This window comes from Mus pahari, chromosome 21 (genome assembly GCF_900095145.1).
Source record: "Mus pahari chromosome 21, PAHARI_EIJ_v1.1, whole genome shotgun sequence".
Taxonomy (NCBI): Eukaryota; Metazoa; Chordata; class Mammalia; order Rodentia; family Muridae; genus Mus; species Mus pahari.
Genome location: NC_034610.1, coordinates 19,822,034 through 19,828,606, shown reverse-complemented (window position 1 = coordinate 19,828,606; position 6,573 = coordinate 19,822,034). Strand labels below are relative to the sequence as shown.

Sequence of the window (6,573 nt, the reverse complement as noted above, 5' to 3'; positions counted from 1 at the left end):
GGGAGGTGTGAGTGAGCCCTGCTCAGATAGCACCTTATTGGGACCAACGGCTGCCCCGGCAGAGTCTCAACTTTGAGTCTAATTTGGAAAGTGAATCCGGGGTTCGTCCCGGACACATAGTACCTCAGTCCCACATCCTGCCTTTATCCCAGCCTCCAAACTGTTTTCCCTTCTGTGTGAATTCTGTGCGAAGGGGCTGGCAATGGCCACTGTTAGAACACCTGTTCCATGGGTCACCAGTCCAATTTCCGTGGACCGTGATGAGGTCCCAGATAGAGGACGGATTCCAATACACTTGCCCTGTGGTCTCACACCCCCATTCTCTGCAAAAGAAATGATCTGACCCTCCGCATGTTTTCACTGCATTCCTATCTCTCCCATCCCTGGGACACGCATAAAACTCAATTGTTCGCCATCTCATCTCTAGCTTTTTCGAAACAACATCCAATCTTTCTATAGGAAGTCTGGTCATTGCAAACGGAATAATCCGAATTTGGAGGCTTAGTCCGCTTAGAAGTTTCCGGGTCAGTGTCGGGGATGTCCCATGAGTCCAGCCCAGCTGCCAGGGCACAGGCATCAGGGGTTAGCGCAGGCCACCAAGTGGTGGGGGTGGCATCTTTAGTGAGACTCCAAGCAACTTCTCCTGCTTGGGACACCTGCCAAGTAAATCTTTTGGGGGTGTGGGGGTTACTTGCCCTTGTGTTGCTTATGACGCAAACGAAGCTTAAGATAATTGTCAGTCTTTTCCAAGGTCCATTCATTCTGGTCGGCCTCAGGGGGTGCCTTCTTTTTTTTTTTTTTTTTTTTTTTTGGTTTTTTGAGACAGGGTTTCTCTGTGTAGCCCTGGCTGTCCTGGAACTCACNCTGTAGACCAGGCTGGCCTTGAACTCAGAAATCTGCCTGCCTCTGCCTCCTGAGTGCTGGGATTAAAGGTGTGCGCCACCACGCCCGGCTAGGGGGTGCCTTCTTAATGTGAGACACATGAACCCAGATTGGGATTCCTTCCACTTTGATGGCGGTGGGCGTCATCAGCACCACCAAGTAGGGTCCTTTCCACCTCGGCTCTAGGCTCGATGTCTCCTCACCAAGACAGTGTCTCCTACTTCAAACTGATGCGGCACCTGCGTATCACCAGCAACATAGGTTTCTTTTAACTGTTCCCAGACCTCTTTTCTTACAATTTCAAGAGCCTTGAGCCGGGTAAAAAGCTGAGAGGAGGGGATAAAGATGAATCTGGGCAAGTTCTATTCTTTACTGTCACATAGATGGGCGGAGGTGCCCCACACATTAATTCAAAGGGTGTTGGACCAGAGGCTCTGGGGGTATTCTGGGCCCTGAATAAGTCATAAGGGAGAAGGGCTGTCCAATCTTTACCGCCGGTTTCTAAAGCCAATTTGGTTAGGGCTTCTTTTAGTGTTCTATTCATTCTCTCTACCTGTCCTGAACTCTGGGGTTGGTGTGCACAATGTAATTTCCAATTTATCCCCAGCTGACTGGCCAATCCCTGACTTACCTGGGAGACGAAGGCTGCCCCATTATCCGAACCGATTACCTTGGGTATCCCAAACCGAGGAAGAATTTCTTCAAGTATCTTCTTGGCCACCACATTAGCTGTCTCTCTCTTGGAGAACACCTTGACCCACCCTGAAAAAGTGTCTATAAAGACTAGAAGATATTTATTTCTGTACCGGGCTGGTTTTACCTCAGTGAAGTCGGTTACCCAGTAGGTCCCAGGTCTGTCTCCTTGCAAGCGCCTTCCACCATGGAGCCTGCTAGACCCGGCGTTGGTGAGTGCATAGGCTCGGCAGTTTTTCACTAGATCTTCTACAGGTTCCTGTAGTCCGGGAATATTATAAGGGGACCTACTGACCAGTTTTATCATCTTTTTGGATCCTGAGTGAGGCGGCGTATGTCAGCCAGGTATTCCAGCCCCTCTTTTTCTGTGAGGATTTCTTTCTCCATCTCTTCCTTCACTAGCTGGGGTGCGGTTTTAATTACCAGAGTCATTGGCCCCTAGGCTGCCTCTTTAGCTACTTTGTCTGCCATTTGGTTCCCTCTTTCTACTAGTCCGGTCCCCCTTTGATGTCCTGGGCAATGGATGATCGCCACTCTGTGAGGCAGGTGGATGGCTTCTAACAAGCTGAGGATCTCCTCCTTATTTTTAATGTCCTTCCTGGCAGAAGTCAAGAGTCCACGCTGTCTGTAGATTGTCCCATGGACATGGGCCATAGCGAAGGCATATTGGCTATCAGTGTAAATGTTAATGGCCTTTCCTTCTGCCAGCCTCAGGCAGACTGCTGGCCCAAATGACAGACTTCCCATCTACTACTGCTGCCCCTGCTCTGCACTTACCTTCCACCATGAAGCTGCTTCCATCGGTGAACCAGGTCACTGCTCCTGGCCATGGTTGATCTGTGAGGTCTGGCCGAATTCCAGTTTCTTCTGCCAGTACCTCCTCACATTTGTGTACAGGGGTTTCACCTGTAAGGTAGCAGGGTTGAGGATGGCAGGGGGAGTGAAGGTCACTCCCTCTGTCAGCAGCAAACTCTGATAGTGAGTCATTTGGGTGTTGGTCATCCAGCGGTCAGGGGGCTGCCTGATAACCCTCTCGAGCGAGTGTGGGGCCACCACGGTGATGCTCTGCACCATCATCAGCTTATCAGCATCTTTTACCAACACAGCTGTAGCCGCTATCACTTGTAGGCAGGGAGGTCACCCACTAGCCACAGGGTCCAGTTTCTTTGATAGGTAAGCTACTGGGCGCTTCCAGGGTCCTAAAGCTTGAGTGAGGACTCCCCTAGCTACCCCGTTCCTTTCGTTGATGTATAGGGTGAAAGGCTTGTTCAGGTCCGGCAGTGCTAGCGCAGGGGCCTGCAGCAGGGCTTTTTAGTCTCAAAAGCTGATTGATGTTCCTGGGTCCAGGTGAATTCCTCTTTTTCTTTGATTAGGGGGTACAATGGGGCCGCTAGAGTGGCAAATTCCGGGACCCAAAGTCTACAGAATCCTGCCATCCCTAAGAATTCTCTTACCTGGCGAGAGGTGGTTGGGGTCAGGATCTACATCACTGTCTGCTTCCTGGCTTCTGTGAGCCGTCGTTGTCCATTCTTCAGGATGTATCCCAAGTAGGTCACTTCTGTCTGGCATAACTGTGCCTTTTTAGCCGAAACCCGATACCCCAACTCACCAACTCGACCAGGATGTTCTGAGTCCCAAGTTCGCACTCCTAGCGTGTTTCTGCAGCTAATGAAAGGTCATCAACGAACTGCAAAAGCATCACCTGGGGATTATTGGTTCGAAAAGAGGCAAGATCTCGGTGTAAGGCTTCGTCAAACAAGGTAGGCGAATTCTTGAACCCCTGAGGCAGTCTTGTCCACGTGAGCTGTCCGGTCCTTCTGCTTTCTGGATCTCGCCACTGGAAGGTGAACAGGGGTTGGCTATTAGGGTGTAACCTCAGACAGAAGAAAGCGTCTTTAAGATCTAAGACCATGTACCAGGTTTGCTCAGGTGGCAGTGTGCTGAGCAGGCTATAAGGGTTTGGCACTGTGGGGTGAATGTCTTGAGTTCTCTTATTGACTTCCCTAAGGTCTTGGACCGGGCGATAGTCATCTGTTCCCTGCTTCTTTACGGGAGTAGGGGAGTGTTCCAAGGGGACTCGCATGGGACCAAGATCCCCTGCTGAAGCAGTCTGGTGATGTGAGGGCGTATGCCCTCTTGTGCTTCTCTGCTCATGGGGTACTGTCGGACCCCAATGGGAGTGGCTCCGGACTTGAGCTCAACCACCACCAGGGGTACTTACCTTGCCATCCCCATTCCTCTCATCTCAGCCCATGCCTGAGGAAATCGATTAAGCCAGTCCTGTAGCCCCTCAGGGGGCTTCAATTTGTCCTGACAAATCTGGCACTCTTCTCCTAATTGTAAGGTTAGTGCCAAGGTCTGAGGTGCCTCTATTACCCAAGATACCTCTGGTCTGGGGAGGCAAAGGTTATTTGTGCTTTCAATTAGTCTCTTCCCAATAGGGGCGTGGGGCACCCAGAATGACCAGAAATGAATGAGTCACTTGGTTCCATCCTAGGTCCACTGTCTGGGACGCGGTCCATGGGTACGATTTTTGCCCTGTAGCCCCAATCACCAATGTTCTCTCACTCTTTCTTACTTTACCTAATGGTGTTCGAGGCACTGAAAATTCTGCACCCGTGTCAACCAGGAAGTCTACAGGGGTCCCCTCCACTTCTAATGTTATCCCTAGGCTCGGGGAGGGGGGCCAAGCCCCGTCTCCCCTAGTCTTCATCCTCTTCGAGAGACAGTACCTTTACCCCCTGTTTCAATTTAGGGCATTCACGGGCCCAGTGGCCAGTATCCTTGCAGTACGCACATTAGTCTCTTTCTAGGCGTGGTCTGTCTCCTCTGGGTCTTCTTGGCCCTTGCCGTTTTCTGTCTCCCCGGTCCCCTAACTGTCTAGCCCTACCTCCTTTGTCCCTATCTACAGCTACGGCCAGAACCCAAGCCAGAGCCTTTTCCTGTCTTCTGTCTCTCCTGTTCTCATCTTCTCTCCTCTCTCTCTTTTCTCTTTCCAGCTTTTCATCCTCCGTCTCTCTCTTGTGATACACTTTCTCAGCTTCCTTAACCACATTCCTTACAGTATAATCCTGCAATCCCTCAATCTGCTGCAATTTTCTCCTAATGTCCGGGGCTGACTGGTTGATAAAGGCCATTAATCACTGAGGCCCACTGCCCCTCGGACATAGGGTCAAACAGAGTGTATCTCCTGTAAGTCTCCATGAACCTCTCTAAAAAGACCGAGGGGCCTCAGTTGTCCCCTGCATAACTTCTCTTACCTTAGCCAAATTCGTAGGCCTGCGAGCAGCGCCTCTCAGCCCTGCTACTAGAGCCCTGCGGTAGTTGGGCAGCCATTCCCTACCTTGTACCGTGCTATAGTCCCATTGAGGGCGGGTTAGAGGGAATCCTTCATCTATTTTGGCCAACATCTGGACAGGGTGTCAGCACCATCCCGGACATCTTTCCGGGCTTCTTGGAGGACCCTCTCTCTCTCCTCCGTGGTGAACAGGGTCTTCGAAAGCTGCTGACAATCGTCCCAAGTCCAGCTGATGTGAATACATCAGCAATTCGTAGACCAGGCCTGTAAGCTCTGCGGGGTTCTCTGAAAAAGGAGGGTGATTAACTTTCCAGTTATAGAGATCAGAGGAAGAAAAAGGCCAATACTGTAGAAGCTGTAAATCATTCTGGTCGGCCGGGGGAGCTCCAACAGCCCTGAGAGGAAGCGCCATGCTCGAATCAGCTGGCTCTTCAGGGGTGGCTCCCCGCCGGCTTCTTGTTCCTGCTGAAGAGCTTCTTGTTCCTGCTGAAGGACCCCCTCCTTCGGTCTCTGGGGCTGGGATGGGGGGGGGCACTGGGGGAGCTGAGGGTTGGGGCGCAGGTTGAGGGACTTGGGGGTAGGGTCGAGGCTGCTGGGAGTCTGGCCACTCAGGGGGTTCTTCTATCTCTGGGTAAACCTTGGGGAAGCACTCCAGTGATGTGCTGCACTCGCTGTCTCCTTCAGGCTGTGGTTTCATTTTCTCATTTGCCGCACTTTCCTGGACAGCTAGGATCTTAGTACCAGGACGCAGGGGTGGTAGAAATGGGCAAACCCACAGGAGCAGAAATCGTGCCAGGTCCTCCCAAACCGTGATATATGGTTGCTGGTCTGGATGCCATCCTGGTCTTTCCTGGAAAACAACAGCCTTCAGGGCCCTGATGGTGGGTAGATCAAAAGTTCCCTCGGGTGGCCAGCCTACCCCAAAGGCAGGCCATTCCGAGGTACAGAAAGTTAGCCAAGGCTGCTCCTTGACTGTCACTGATAAATCCCGTCCTCTCGCCCTAACGTCTGTCCAGTGGTCCTTAGTCAGAGACAAAGGGGTCGACACAGTCTGTCCCATAGTAAAAATTGGGAACAGAGACAAAAACAACAACAAAAACAGAAGACACTAGCATGTACAAGCACACTCGTCCACGTCTAGACCTGTACAACCAGCCAAACGCTACCTCTGATGGAGTGGGGTTTCACTTCCACTCCTTCGTTCTGCCAGACGATAGTCAGGCTCTCCTGACTGTCCCTTACCCTGGACACTCTTCCCAGGGTCACCCTTGGAATGTCTCCCAGGGCTACAGACTGTGGGTCTCCTCAGATGTCTCTGCCCACAGCTGTCGGGACCTCACGGTCCCCAGTGGCAGCTGTTTTGAAATAAAAAAAAAAACGGCACCGTACCACAACATATAACATAACATGTAAGACTCAGACAACACTCACAAACATACCTCAAGAGGAGTCTTCGGGATTCCTGGGTGTCACAAAGATCTCGGTGGGACCTCCAAATGAAAGGCCTCCCTGGGGAGCCCTTCCCACTCCAAACCCAAGATGGTGTTCGCTCACCCAGGAATCACGAAAAACGACCATCTTGATGCAAAAACACAAGGTAGTTTATTGGCAGAGCTCCGGGCTGATTTGTATCTCACGCAGGAGAACGAGAAATCGACCACGTGGCTTGAAAGCTAGGAGTTTTTAGAGGAAGAGGGGTC

The 6,573-nt window shown here is 51.5% G+C and overlaps 1 pseudogene; it reads right to left on the bottom strand.

Moving 5' to 3' along the window:
- Positions 1 to 401: 401 nt before the first annotated feature.
- Positions 402 to 5,933, bottom strand: LOC110338501 (annotated as a pseudogene).
- Positions 5,934 to 6,573: the final 640 nt, after the last annotated feature.